At 43.5% G+C, this 15,656-nt stretch overlaps 1 protein-coding gene across 3 annotated transcripts in view; it reads left to right on the forward strand.

Moving 5' to 3' along the window:
* Positions 1–15,656, forward strand: part of CLSTN2 (calsyntenin 2) — a 1,635,505-nt gene that overhangs the window by 1,435,254 nt on the left and 184,595 nt on the right. The gene's annotated exons all lie outside the window — the stretch shown is intronic.

The raw sequence follows: 15,656 nt of genomic DNA on the forward strand, positions 1-15,656 counted from the left end.
GAGAGACCAATATGTCACTTTACTATAAATGCCACTGAAAGAGGGGGCACTTTTAACTTGGTGTGGGGGTTTGGGGAGTGGGGTAGGTTTAGGGGGCAGTTTTACATACACAGTAGGAGGTACAAACAGCAAAGTTGACATCAGTGTAGATTTTCTGCTGTTTGAATCGACGAAAGCTAGAAGAGGAGTTGATTTGTTCAATGCACTCTTTAGGTAGAGAGTGCATCAAGTTAGGTAAACAGTGCATTGAACAAATCAACTCCTCTTCTAGCTGTCATCGATTCAGACAGCAGAAAATGTTCAGTGATGTCAACTTTGCTGTTCGCATATCCTACTGTGTATGTAAAAATGACCCCCAAACTCCCACACCGAGTTAAAAGTGCCCCCTCTTACAGTTCGCTGTCTCGGAACCTTGCACGCCAGCCAACTGCCAGCACGCACAAATTACTTCAGCTCAGGAGCTGAAGCATGTTGCTCAACAAAAGTAAATTAAAAAAAAATTGGATTTAGGGGTTGGGGAGGAGAGGGGAAGGGGAAGGGGAAGGGGAAGGGGAAAGGGAAAGGAGGTTAGGGTAGGGGGTAGGGAAGTTCCCTCTCAGTCCGCTCCTTAATTGGAGCAGACTGAGAGGGAACTAGGGAAGGCCGGGATGCATTACCATGTGAATTTGGGAAAAAACTGCCCCCCTACCTTTGTGCTCACGGCCCGCTGATTTTATAATATGCTTGCGCTGGCGCATGCATGTTATAAAATTGGCGAGTCCATGTGGGCGCGCCGGGTAGCGCTTCCACATGGACACACGCACACAGCTATTAAAATCTACCCCTTAATATAAGCAAAGTTAAGAACATAAACTTCAAAACATGTAAAGACTGAGGGTCAGATTTTAAAAGCTCTAAGCGTGCCGAGCCTATTTTGCGTAGGTCCGGCGACGCGCATAAAGCCCCGGGATGCGCATATGTGCCGTGGCTTTGTGAAAGGGGCGGAGGTGGGGCAGGACCGAGGCCTCTGGCACAGCAGCTGTGCCGGGGGATCGCGCACCGGCACTTGGCCGGTGTGCGCAATCTATGCCTGCCCAGAGGCAGGCGCAACTTACGGAATAAAGGTTAGGGGGGGTTTAGGTAGGGCTGGGGGCGGATTAGGTAGGGGAAGGGAGGGAAAGGTGGAGGGAACAGGGAAAGCCATCGGGGCTCCCCTAGGGCTCAGTGCGCGCAAGGTGCACAAGTGTGTACCCCCTTGCTCACGCCGACCCCGGATTTTATAACATGTGCGTGGCTGCATGTGCATGTTATAAAATCAGGTGTAGGTTTGTGCGCGCACAAATCTATGCCCACGAGTAGGTATTAAAATCGGGCCCTGAGAGTAAGTAAGATAGAATAAATACTAAAACTAAGCGAGATTAAAAAGAAAAGTTTTAATTAACTTTCTGAAACTCTTATTAGTATCTGATTGCCTGATTTTGTTGGGGTAAGAATTCCAGAGTGTAGGGCCTGTTATGGAGAAGGCGTTTTCACGCGTGACATGAAGTCTGGCAAGCTGTGGAGATGGTATGTTGAGTAGGTCATGTTGGGACGAGCGCAAAGACCTTGTGGGCTAGTAAAAGCGAAGCATGGCATTAGCCCAAAGAGAAGTCTCATCAAAATTCAAGAATGCATGATTCAGGCACACATGACCATTCGCAGTGGGAAGCAAGAATAAAGCTGGTGTGAAGTACTTCAGAAAGTAGGAAAAATGGTCAGATTAGATGAGACTTGTGGTATAGCTATCATCAAATTCTATATTTCTATATGTTGGGCTTCAGCTCCATGAAGTTCAAAATACTGTTTTCATTTCATAAGAACAGAATTAACAGGGATACAGAATCCCTTCTCTAAAGAATGTACATGAGTCATCTTTAGGTGGAGTTGTGCAAGAATGGTTAGACTTTATTTTGATGGCTTTCATGATGAGCAAGACTAAAAGAAATATATAAGGATACAGACTGCCTAAGATGAAGGATTCATGGAATGTTCATATCCAGACTGAAAAAGGTTGAACCTGATGAACTAATGTTCTCCTTTAATATAAAGCATTTTATAATTCATAAATAGATATTTGTGCTAATATAGGACAGCAAATGCATAGACTATAGTTGTTCCTTTATTCTATATTCTACACATTACTGAGAAAATATTGGACTTGCTTCTATATGTTTCTCGGCAGTCAGTATAGTAATATAGCAGTCATCAACTTGTTGTACAAATCGTATTTATTTAAACAAAGGTAGAAAGGGATAGCTTAGACTAGTATTCCAGTCTGATTGGAGTGCCTCAGGGCTTTCTGTGGTACTTTTTGATATTTTTATGCAGCCATTGGGACAGATTTTATCCTCTTTTCATGTTGTTTATAAAATCTATGCAGATGATGTGCAATTTTACTTACCTAGAGAAAGATTTCCTGCAAAGCTGTTTTAGAATAATTTTAAGATTATAAAAAGGTGGGGTTTTTTTTTAGAAAATAGTTTTAAATTGTGGTAAAACAACTGTAATATGGGTTGGAAGATTGCCATCTCCTTCAGTACTAATTTATGATATTCCAGTAGGACTTTGCAATGAGGCACAGAATTTAGATGTACTGTTGGATTCAAAATTGTCTATGAAGGCTCAGGTAAAAAAAAAGGTTGCACATGTTGTATTTTATAATTTGTGACTTATAAGACCACTAAAGAGGATACAACCAATTCAAAAGTTTTGTTTTTTTAATCCAGGCACTTCTGCTGGGCAATTAATTTTATTATTTTTATTTACATTTATTTATTTATTTATTTTATATTTTCCCTTTTAGACACAGTAATTCAGATTATACTCTATAAGGCAGATTTTCAAAGGGTTACGTGCATAAGATACGCACGTAACCCCCGATAAGCTGCCCCTTCCACCCCCCTGCACGCGTCGAGCCTATCTTGCATAGGCTCGGTGGCGAGCACAAGCCCCGGGATGTGCGTAAGTCCTGGGGCTTTCCTGGGGGCATGTTGGGGGGGTGTGCTGCGGCCGGGGCATCATCGGGGGCATTCCGGAGGCGGGGCCGCGTGCATGGTTCTGGCCCAAGGGTATTCCGGGGGCGTGGCCACAGCTTTCGGACCAGCTCCCGGACTGGAACATGGCGCGCTGGCAGCCGGGCGGTATGCGCAAGTTGGCGTAACTTGTAAAATAAAGGTAGGGAGGGGAATTAGTTAGGGCTGGGGGATGAGTTAGATAAGGGAAGGGAGGGAAAGGTGGGGGGGGGGGGCCAGAAGAAAGGTTCCCTCTGAGGCCGCTCCGATTTCAGAGCGGCCTCAGAGGGAATGGAGGATGGCTGCGCGGCTTGGCGCGCGCAGGCTGCCGATTTTGCGCAGCCTTGCGCGAGCTGACCCTGTATTTTATAACATGTGCGCGGCAGCGCGCGCATGTTATAAAATCAGGAGTAGATTTTTTCGTGTCGGGTTGTGCGAACAAATCTACTCCCATGTGCACCTTTTAAAATCTACCCCTATATGCTGGGCTTTCACAGTGCCTATGTTCTGATCAATGGTCTGCGGGTTGCTCCACAGACTGCTGCTCCTACCTTTAGGCCTGGTCCCAGCACATGTGGCAGGAAACCGCTAGCAATCTCGGTCCAGCCAGCCACTTGGCAACATGGTGAGATGCTACCACCATGCAGCAGACACTGCCACTCCTGCACTTCTTCAGGCTTCCTCCTAGGCATGCGTGACACTGTTGGATTTAAAGGGCCCCTGACAGGAGAAACCCTGCAGCGCCCCGGATGACATCAATGTCTTAGCCTATAAAAGTCCTCGCCTGACATTGTTTCAGTACCTCAGCAACAGGTCTTCTATAGCCCCTGTTGCCTCAGCATTCCTGGTCTTAATTTTGTCTTCAGTTCCTGATATTCATTGTATTTTCTCTCCCTGGTCTTCACCATGGTTTTTGGTTTTTGTGCTCTTCATCTGGTCCATCAGTTCCTGTGGTCAGCTTTCAGTTCTTCAGTGTGCCTTGCCTTCTGTGTGCTCCATGTCCTTCAGCCATGCCCATCCATCCCATCTTCCCTTGGTTTGCTCTGTTTGCTTCCAGGATTTTTCTTGATTGCCGCCTGCCACTGACCACTGCTTAACTATTGGACCTTCATTGTACACCACCTGCCTGGACCCTAGCTTGCCTCAGGATATACCTTATCTCCATCCTCTCCAACCCTGCTATGTCGAAGGATTTTAGTTGTCCGCAGAGGGCCCCTTATAAGACCTGCAAGCCCCAGCACCCGAAGGCTTAACCCAAGGGAAATGAGGGCTGGTAAAGGTGAAGCTCCAATTAAGCCTCTTCCTCATCCAGATCAGCCTGCAGATAGTAGGGACCTTCATGACCCTTCTCTGTAGGCTGCACCAATTCTGCCTCGGTCTAAGGTTCCATGCCCACAACAGCCTACTACAGGTTTTACAATTGGTTCAGAATGCTGCTGTTCATATTAGTTTTGGACTACAATGGAATGACAGTGTTACTCTAGGGTTGAAGGAGCTGCATTGATTTCCTATCTCTCAGAGGAAACAATTTAAAATAATTGTTTTATTTTAAAAAGCACTTTATTCAGAATAATTTTGTTTGAATGACAAGGTTTCTTGGTATGTTGCTTCTCTATCCATCTTCTCAGTCTTTACTAGTAGTTCCATCAGAAGTATAACTTAAATGCAACTAGAAAAAAGGCATTTTCTACAATGGGTCTAGAAGTGTGAGAGATTTTCAATCAGTCAGATTTCCTGGTATTCATTAAAATATTGAAAGTTGTTCTTTTTAAACAAAGTTTTATTAGCTAATTTTAGCTATTTTATTATATGTTTTATTGATATTGTCTGTATTTTGTTTGCATGTATGTTTTATTTTTATGTATCCCAGTGAATGTGAATTGTACTCTGCAATGGATATGTTTTAGAATTGCGAAATATAAATACATTAATGAGGTTTACACTTCCAGAGCTTCCTCTGTTAGACCAGCGCCGGGAGCGGAGCAAAGGGTCTCTCGCTCCCGGCTCACATCAAAAAGGTATTGAGCAAGATGGGGGAACTAGTGCCAAGATTCTTCTTTGTTGGTGGGTGGGGGTAGGGAAGGCGGGAAGGCAGTTAGAATGTTTAACGCACTGGCTTTACAAAAACACACACTCTCTCTCATTTTAAGAAAAAGTGAAATTTCTCTCATGAGACTCGGCCTCATTTCCCTGCAAACTGTCACTATAAGGGACTCCCCATCCCCATTCAAGCAAGTGCTTATCATTTGGGGGTCACAGTTGACTCCCCCTTATCCATGCACCAATATATTAGTTCAATGGTTCACTCACCTTACTTTAAACTTCAGACTTTGCATGCTCTGAAGCCAGTTCTAGGCATGCATGATTTTCACACTGTGTCCTAGTCCTTTATCTTCACTCAACTACTTCAACAGATTGTTTTTAAGTATGCCTGATTCTCATCTTCAGGCTTTGCAAATAATCCAAAATTCAGCAGCTAGATTGATTTCTGGCACATTTCTCCAATCCTCGAAAACTTACACTGACTCCCAAGTTAAGTTCCAAGTTGCCTGGTAAGTTAAGTTCAAAGTTCTTACTATAGTCTTTCTTATACTGGCTCGTATTGACCTGTATCAAATCTTCTATTCAAAAATACATCCCTGCTAGTCAACTACATTCCTCTTTTCAGCTTCTGCTATATTTTCCCACCCCAAAACAAGTGAGAATGACCACTCTCCATAATAGAATATTTGGGATAGCTAGTTCAAGTCTGTGGAATCAGTTAACCATGACTATCAGAGCTGACAAGAATTTCTCTTGATTTCGGAAACAGCTTAAACCTTATCTTTTCTAGGGATGTGCAGCAGGGATGGATTTGTCCCATTCAGTATTCGTATTCATCGGGACCCAAATCTGTTGCATCCGTTCTCGGGGGACCCCGATCCGTTCATTAGTTACATATGTATTCATTTCCCAAAAAAACCCCCATCGCAACCCTTTAAATTTAATTAACTACAACCCCTCCCCCCCCCCAAGACTTGCCAAAAGTCCCTGGTGGTCCAGCAGGGGTCCTGGAGCAATCTCCTTTACTTGGGCTGTCGGCTGCCGGTATTCAAAATGGTGCCGATAGCCTTTGCCCTTACTATGTCACAGGGGCTACCGGTGCCATTGGTCGGCCCCTGTCACATGGTAGGAGCACAGATGGCACCCGATTGGGAAATGAATACATATGTAACTAATGAACGCGGATCGGGGTTTAGTGATACGTTGTATTCGTGGGGGTTCGCCATACGTTTTGTGACTCCCACGAATACAACGAATATGGCGTATACGTTGCGAATTGCCAATACGTTGCAAACGAATGCACACCCCTAATCTTTTCTCCCAAACCTTCCTAGGTCATTAGGAACTAGGATCTGGCATGGTCTGGGCACTATGTTCTGTGCTTCCTGTGTTGATTACTGTGTTGTTTTACCTTATTGTTTGGTTTCGGTCTTTGTTATTTCTTTAGCTTTCTATTTGATTATGCATTGTATTCCTTGAAGTTTTGTCAATTTTATATACTTTGTTGATTTTATAATGTGTGTCTATTGGTATCTGCTAAGATGCTAGGATTAGCAGACTACAAATTTAGTAAATAAATAAATAAACACTTGGGACTGGGGACCAGGGCCTGGTGTAGAATGCTGGGCAGTTCTCAATCTTTAAAAAGCTTACCAGTAAGTAGCAAGTTATTTGGCCATACAAGGCTGGATAATTTTAGACCTGCTCAGAAGTAGGTCTAGAGTTATCTGGCTAACATAATCAGATATACCCATTCAACTAGGTTAGCCGGATATCTCAGCCCCTCCTTGGAATGCCCCCAAGATGCCCTTTTTTTATTCGGCTAAATTATAGTCTGATAGCTACTTATCCAGCTATAATTTAGAGGATAAGTGGCTGAATATGACACATTTGCCATTTATACAGATAACTTTTGATTTATCCATCTAAATAGCTTTTGAATATAGATCTCAATAATAATAATACTATAGCTTTAGTTATTACATTTCCTTGCCTTTGCTGCCCTCTACTACCCTCAACAAAAAGTCTCACAGCTGAATGAAGAGACTTAACCCGCTGCACGGTTCCCATCTTTTCCTTCTTGCCACGAGTGTAGCCAAGCCATCTTGCACTAATATTAAGCAAGCTGCCGCTCCCCATTGTTATACCTGAGATCATGCTAAAGCTCTTCTACTACTCTTGGATCATGCTTTCTATTCTTGAGAGCTTAGAGCTGCCTTGCTACAGTGCAATTAAGCTTTGACAACTGTCCCTGTTGATCCATTATGATTCTAAGTATATAGTTAGATGTATTTCCATACTAAACTAAACTCCAAGCATCGCCACCTCCTCTTTCTGTAATCTAACTCTCTCCTTCTCCACATTCTCTGTATCCATTCCAAGCATACATTCTGCTGCTAGTCTATTCCAGGCATCTTGTACCATCTCAGTAAAGACATTTCTTCTTGCTCTCCTCCATCCAGTTTCCTATCATGACCTTGAGTTTCTTTTTCTATGGAAAATGCTGCTTTCTTTACTTTATTGAAGTCTGTCAGATATTTGAATATTTCTGTCATATCTCATGTTCCCTTCTTTTCTCCAGAGAGTACATTTTGAGTTCCATAAGTGTCTCAATGTAGAATTTGGGTGAAGCCTGGATGAGATGACATGCTCATCAACAGCCTCAAATGAGATTGCTGCTAGGAATATTTTTGAACATGATAACCTGTGACTACCAAGAAGGGAGGCAAATATAAAATGTGAAAATTAAAGAATTGCAAAACCACAGGTACAAGCTCATTTTCAAAGGGAAACTCCCCACAGTTTCCCTTTGAAAATGCACAGATACGCACACTGAGGGTACAAAACATGAGCCAGAATGTCCTTGTGATAATTTCAGAATGAAATCACCATGCCTACATTTCCTCCCTAACCTAATCTCTGCCTTTTCTTCCCTGCCCAAAAAAATATACATGCTGAGAAAAAACATATTCTTTTACAAGCACTGAAGGGGGAGAGGAGTCTGTTTTCAAAAGTCCAGTTTTACATGGGGGAAAACATGAGTTTGTCCACATAAAACCCTTTGAAAATGTGTTCTCCTAGTGCTCAGAAATTCAAATATAAAGAATTATGTTGAATTAATTTTGTATAATGTGATCTATTTTTCAGTGCTGTGCAGGTTTCAACAATGGATAGACTGACTGTCATAAATTCTTGGAATAGGCGGAAGCAGTGTAGGACAGAGTAATTAGGAGCCCTTATTGCAGGAGAAATAATTGTCCTAATTTATAAAGGCTTTTATCCCATCTTATGTCACTTGGAGGGTTGGGGAAAGGGGAGACTTTCATAATTCTATCCCAATGTGTTTTAAGATGAGATTTGTAAAGAAGTAGTAATATGCTAGAGCAGTACTTCACATGGCAGTAGTTATATGGAAGAAAGTTTTCCTGCTACAGTACCCCGGATCAGCTGGATTGAACGTTAAAATGGAAATGTTCATATTCCTTGCAGTGCATGTCTACAATCCACTTTTCAAAAGAAAAATCTCCCCAGAATTTCCCCATGAAAATCTTTCAGTTGGCCAGAACTGCAAACATTACTGGGTGTGCCTTACCCCCACCACTGCACCCTTCCTTTTCTCCTTATATGAAGGGGAGGGGCAATTCAATGAGTTTTTTGGTGGGTAATAAACACCCATTTACCCACAGAAATCCCTTTGAAAATTGCCCTCTAAATAAGTGGCAGAAACAACCTTGAATAAAATATGAAGGGGCTGATGTACTAAGCTACATTGCTAACACATTTTAACATGTTTGTAATTGCATGCACTTTTTACCAGAAATATTGGTGCAAAATCTATGTAAAATTAGGTAATAAGCTACATAAGTATGTAAATATTCTCATTATCTTTTTTTGCACAGCAAAATAACGTGTTAAAATGTACAACTGTAACTGTAGAAAAAATTCTTACACCTCAGAGAGGTGTAATTACATTTTTTTGTGTTAAAGACAGCATTATCACAAGAATTTTATTACATGCAAATTTCCACCAAAGTCATTTGTTTGCAATTCACATAGGCCAGGGTTAGCCAACTTTGGACCTCGAGAGCCACAAACAGCCTGGATTTTCAGCTTATCCACAATGAATATGCATGAAATGGATTTGCATACAATGGAGGCAGTCCATCAAATCTATTCCATGCATATTCATTGTGTATATCCTGAAAACCAGGCTTGTTTGTGGCTCTTGAGGACTGGAATGGCCATCCCTGACATAAGCCATTAACACATGATAATGGTCCATGTTATTTTGGCTTAGTACATTAACCTCAAAGTCATCATGTGCACTAGGCCCATGAATATCTTTGGATACAAATAATGTTATAGTCATGAATCCATAAAAAGTATTTAAAGTTAACAGTGATATGGGTTCAATCTGCTGCATATACTGTATATGAAAAACTAAGGAGCCTATCATGCTGGGAATTATGAAATTGTAAAAAAGAAAATTAGAGTAGTCAAATTCAGAGAAGATTTGAAAAAAATGATTACATACATACTGCACTTGAGCAATTTTAATGTAAGAAAATTTACAGACACACTCTAGAGTGAAATGATATACAAGAGAACTGAGGAGATAAAGCTCTAGAGTTCTAGTAGCTATTTTATTCTTAGAGAAAACTTCAATCCTTGTAGGTTGTACTATTTTTGCAAGACTGTACCAGATAAAAAGATGTTACATAACAAGTGCATTCAAGACTGTATTGGTCCGTCTTTTGGCTTCTTTTATCTTCAAGAAATAAAGGAACATTGAATGTTTGAATAGTAGCAGTGAATGAGAATGCTCAGGTCAAGGAGGGAGAAGAACAGAGATAGAATTGTGTTTAAAGATGATCCAAGAGAAATAAGTTTGTCCTTGAGAAAAGCCCATTTAACCTGAAGGAACTGAGAAAAAAGTCATGAGTTGATTTTACTTGAGACAAATAAATCAATATATACAGTATAACAGCAATCTGTCAACGTGTAGTCTGAAAAATGGAATCCTGAGATCTATTTTGTATTCCCTTTTGTATTTCTGCAAACATAAAAGATCAGAATCACAATCTTTTTTTTAATAAAAGACCCAAAGCCAGGTCAAACTGAGACTGAAAATAACAAAATTAAAAATGGAACAACTCTGAAGTGCTATGTGCACCCCTTCAGACCAGAAGTGCAGCCAGCTATCAGTGATGATGAAAAGGGAGGAAAGATAAAAAGGTTCATTAACTAGCACTCTGTTATAATAAAAGCAAGCCAAACAATTTTAACTGAATTTAAACCAATAATGTTTATACTTAAATAAAGACATTTGAAGCAGATAGAAAATGGTGATTGAGAGTCTGTGAGAGGGGAGGGATCAGGAAGTGCTTTTATTCTGCAGTCGTTCATTGTACCCTTTGATAGCACTTGGCTTGCCTTGCCAAATTTCATAAACCATACAACACACACAATACCACAGATGTAGGTAATACCAAAATTCTTTTTGAAGAACCCACACCAATAAAAGTTTGATGTACCAAAAAATATTTTTTTGTTGTTATATGTCTAAATGTGAATCTTCAACCATTGTGTGACCAACATCAGGTTCAAAAACATTTTTTTTTTAAATTTTTAAATGAGAACTGTGGTAGTTTCATAAAATGAATCAAAGGGTACCATCCAGGTTACCCAAATTCTGTTTGTAATCATCAACATACCACCGTCCCCCTTTTTTTTAAATGTTATCAAAAATTCAAATCAAACAATTTGTTAAACTTGCTAAATTTAAACCTTGGAAAAGTTCCAGGAAAATTGTCCCACAACGTTGCATGTAAATTCTCTTGAATACTGCTTAACTGTACAAAAATATTATCAATGCTCGCTGATGGAATTATATAATAGCACCATTTCCCCACAGTTATCCCGCAGTTACACACACAAGTTCTCCGAGATGTTACTTAACTGTGTAGAAAATATTCATCTGTAGATGCTGTTGAAATTACTTGGTAGCACCATTTCCCAACATAGACAGGTTTCGAATTGGATCCTTCATCAGGGGTAACAGCTCACCAAATAACCTAAACATCTCTGTTCTCTCATGGAGTGCTATATTCAGCTTCCTATATTCCGTGTCATCGGGTCTCTGCTCTCTCACAAAGCGCTGTGTTAAACTTCTTTCAACTTGGCGGACACATTTCTTGCCGCATGGCATGCAAGATAGTGGTAAAGTTGGGAAGCCCAATAGCAGCCTTATATTTATTTATTTATTTATTTATTTATTTAACAGCTTTTAATATACCGGTGTTCGTGCAAGCACATCACACCGGTTTACAATAAACTTGAGAAAGGAGGAAATTACAAAAAACAGGGAGTGGGGGATGGAGCAGGAGCGAAAAAAGGGGGGGGGAGAGAGAGGGAGGAAGGTAAGGAGGAAAGAGAGCAGCTGAGCAGGTAAAAGGAACGTAGCAGTATTTACAAGAGAGGTTGCTTAACGGGGTTATACATTGTTGTTTAATTACAGCGGTTAAGGGGGGGTAAAAGATTATATAGGGGAGAAGAATGGATGCTTACTTACAACAGTTATGGGATATAATGAAAACTTATTTGAACATTTAAAAACACAAAAATGTAAAATATTAGCTTATTTACAACAGTTATGGTTATAGCAGGTACTAAAAGGGAGCTTGATTTAAGGTTTTTGGCGCAGGTTAAATGTTTTAAAATTGATAATGCAGCGGAGGACGGTAAAGGGTAGCGCAGGAGTGAGAGGTGGGCTGGGGGGGATATAGGAACAGGTGAGGGGAGGGAGGGGGTGAGGGGGGAGGCTGGGGTGGATGAGGGAGGCTGGGGTGGAATAAGGGAGGAGGGACTAGGGAGAGGCTAGAGGGGGGAGACTGGGTGGACTAGGGGGGAAGGCTACGAGGGGCTGGAGTTGGGGTAAGCCTGCTTGAAGAGCCAGGTCTTAATGCCTTTTTTGAAGATGGGTAGGGAGGGTTCAAGACGGAGGTGTGTAGGGAGGGAATTCCAGAGGACGGGGCCCGCGATGGTGAAGGCTCTTTCTCTGGTGGTGGATAATCGGGCTGTTTTGAGGGGGGGGGGGTGTGAAGGGTGCCTGTGGAGGTGGATCTTGTCTGGCGGGTTGAGAGGTGGAAGTGGGGCATTTCTTTAAGCCAAGGGGGGTTGTTTTTGTAGAGGGTGTTATGAAGGATGGTAAGGGTTTTGTATTGGGAGCGGAAATGGATGGGCAGCCAGTGTAGGTCTATTAGGATGGGTGTGATATGCTCTCTTTTACGTGTATTGGTAAGGATTCGAGCCATGGCGTTTTGGAGGGTTTGGAGAGGTTTGATGGTGGAGAAAGGGAGGCCTAGTAGCAGGGCGTTACAGTAGTCCACTTTGGAGAAGATGGTGGACTGTAGGACTAGTCTGAAGTCTTGAGTGTGGAGTAGAGGCTTGAGTTTTTTGAGGATCTGAAGTTTGTAGAAACCTGCTTTAAGGAGGGACTTGATGTGAGGTTTGAAATTGAGGTGTTGGTCAAGGGTGACTCCCAGGTCTCTTACGGCGGGGGGTAGAGTGGGGGAGATGTTAGGGGGCGGAGGTGTGGTGGAGGAATCATGCTCAGATTGCTTGGATATAAAGAGTAGTTCGGTTTTAGTTGCATTGAGAGCAAGGTGAAGGTCGGTTAGTAGGGCGTTGATGGTGACTAGGCAAGATTCCCAAAAAAGGATGGTTTCATTGAGGGTTTTTTGAATGGGTATGAGTATTTGTACGTCATCGGTGTATAGGAAGAAGTTCAGGCCTAGGTTTGAGAGTAGGTTGCAGAGGGGGAGGAGGTATATATTGAAGAGGGTAGAGGAAAGGGAAGATCCTTGGGGAACGCCTTGTCTGAGGGGGACGTGGCCGGATTCAAAGTTTTCGAGTTTTATAAGGTATTCTCTGTTAGTGAGGTAAGAGGTGAGCCAGTCCAGTGCTGTGTCGGTGACTCCTATCTCTGTCAAGCGTGTGATAAGGATTTGATGATTGACAGTGTCGAAGGCTGCCGATATGTCTAGTAGGCCAGTAGGTAGGATTTTCCTTGGTCAAGTCCGATGAGTATGGCATCAGTGATGGCTAAGAGGAGATTCTCGGTACTTCGGCCTTTCCGAAAACCAAATTGTGAAGGGTGTAGGAGGTTGTGGTCCTCGAGATATGCAAGGTGTAGGCCCCGTGTCTGTCCACACCTACTCTGGGCAACTCCAAGGCTACTGGATGCCATCCGGATCTCATCATGGCAGGAACACTGCCATCATGCACCAAGCCTGTCACTCTGCACCTCTGCTAGGAGCAGGCGTGTGCACCTCTATGACCCTTCAAAGCCTCTCTGACAGGAAAGACTTGCTGACACTCCCCTGATGATGTCAGCACAGCTGGGTCTTTAAACCAGCTGTGCTCCAGACTGGCTCCTCAGCAATAGGTGCACTGCACTGTCCATCCTGTCTTTGTCTTTAGCCTGCCTGATATTGACCTTTGCTATGGGCCTGGACCACTCTCCTGCCTGCCACCTGGTATTGACTTCTGCTAAGGGACCCTGCTCTTTGATCACTGCCTGCCCTGACTCTTGGCCTAGACCCGGCTTCTTGATACTAAAACAGCATATTTAGTAAAAGTATTGTTATTATTTTATGATGTAAAACTGTTTTGTATTTTTGCATGTTGTGCCCTCTGTGAATTGTTATGTTTATAAACCACCCTGATCTAAAAATATAAGAAGGATGGTATATAAATACCTGTAAATCAATAAGTAAATAAATAGTGTCTGGTTTCTGCCTACCCTGACTCGGCCTGAACCCGGTTTCTGTCTGCTCCCTGCTAGCCCTAGCCTCAGCCCTTACCTAGATTCTCTCAATCCAACTGCCCTTAAGGGATATTAGTCCTGCTGGCCTCTGGAACCCAAAGGCTCATCTTGCAGGGAACAGGGCTGGTACAGGCAAAGCTCCTGCTCAGTCCCCGCAAGGGCATGTCAGCCAGCAGTGAGCATGGGCCAGGTAAGTTTGCTTACTAGGCTACATCAACCATACCACAGCCCAAGGGCTCACAACTGTGACACAAGGCCATATTGGTAACAATACAACTTCAAATATGTTGCACCGGGAGGTGGACCCTTGGCCTGGTGCAGGATTGGTAGGCTCCCTGGTTGGACCCAGAGAGCGCCTGCCTCCAGGAAGCGGAGCACAGGAGGAGGCAGAGGCTAGCTGGAGCTTCACCAATAGCAACCCGGGGTTCTCTCAGGTTGAGCCCTTGGTTACCCGGGCTGTCTGGTCTTAGGTGGGCCTCGCAAGATCTCCAAGAGATAAACTTCAGGGGTGTGCCCACCACGGACAAGGGTGCACGGTCAATGTTTAGGTCAGGGAGCTCAGGAGCCAGAGAAAGCCAGAACAGAGTCTCTGAATGGAGAGCGAGGATCAAGGCCAGAGTCAAGGATAGCGTAGTCAGCCAAAGCAGAGGTCAATACCAGTGGTCAGTCCGTGGATAGTCAATTAGGCGGCGGTCAGACATGGTCAGTGTTCAGGCAGAGGTCAGTTCCAGGCAGCATGCAGACGTAGTCAGTGGACAGGCAGAGGACTGTTCCAGGCAGCATTCAGACATGGTTGAGGAAATAGGCAAAGGTCAGATCCAGGCGGCGGTCAAACGTAGTCAAAGAAACAGGCAGAGGTCAGTACCGAGAAGACAGTCCGAATGGTACTACCTGGGGAGACGAAGGAATAGGAGGACGCTGGAACAGAAGGACACTGGAACAGAAGACTGGAACAAGACACTGGCGCAGGAAACTGGAACACGGCACAGGAACAGGAAGGCAAACTTGCTATCACAACATGATCGACCTGATTGCCAAGGCATCGTTCCAGGGAACGGGCCTTGCCTTATATACTACAGAGTCGTGATGTCATCAGGGAGCGACTCGGCTGGGTTTCCCACGCTGGGCCCTTTAAATAGCAGGAGGTCGGCCGCGCGTGCACCTAGATGCGGAGCCGAGGAGATTCTGGATGCGGAGCCCCAGCGGGAGCTCCGCTGTGAGGCCTGCGAAGACGCCGGAGTCTGATAGTGCTGAGGAGGGCGATGGGAGCGGCCGGGACTGACAGCGGCAGTGAGGCCTGAGCTCATGGATGGCTGAGAGAGGTGAGCAGGCTTGGCCGCGGAGCGTACGTGGCTGGGAAGCGCAACAAAATGCACATGTACTTACCTGTTTGTAAGCACTAGTGAAAATTTCTACCTTACCCCTGGGCCAGAGGTGGTGTGAAAGTTATTGAACATGTCTAGTACCCATGATAATCTCTTGCTGCGCCCCTGTGGTTAGTGTAGAGCATTTTTAACCACACTGCACATAGCTGCAAGTGAAATTTTGGCTATAATAAATGTGAGAAGATTGCAACTCTGAGCAAAAGTGGGAGACAATTTTAGCCTTACCTGTCAAGAGATACCAGCTACAGCTTGGCAATACATTTTGCTCTCAAGGAAATGCATCTTCTGCTGAATTGTATGATGTTGTGCATGCCAACACTGGTGTAATATTCAGAGGTATGTGCCCTCCCCAGAGAGCTTATGCATTGTATA

This window comes from Rhinatrema bivittatum, chromosome 9 (genome assembly GCF_901001135.1).
Source record: "Rhinatrema bivittatum chromosome 9, aRhiBiv1.1, whole genome shotgun sequence".
NCBI classification, from domain to species: Eukaryota; Metazoa; Chordata; class Amphibia; order Gymnophiona; family Rhinatrematidae; genus Rhinatrema; species Rhinatrema bivittatum.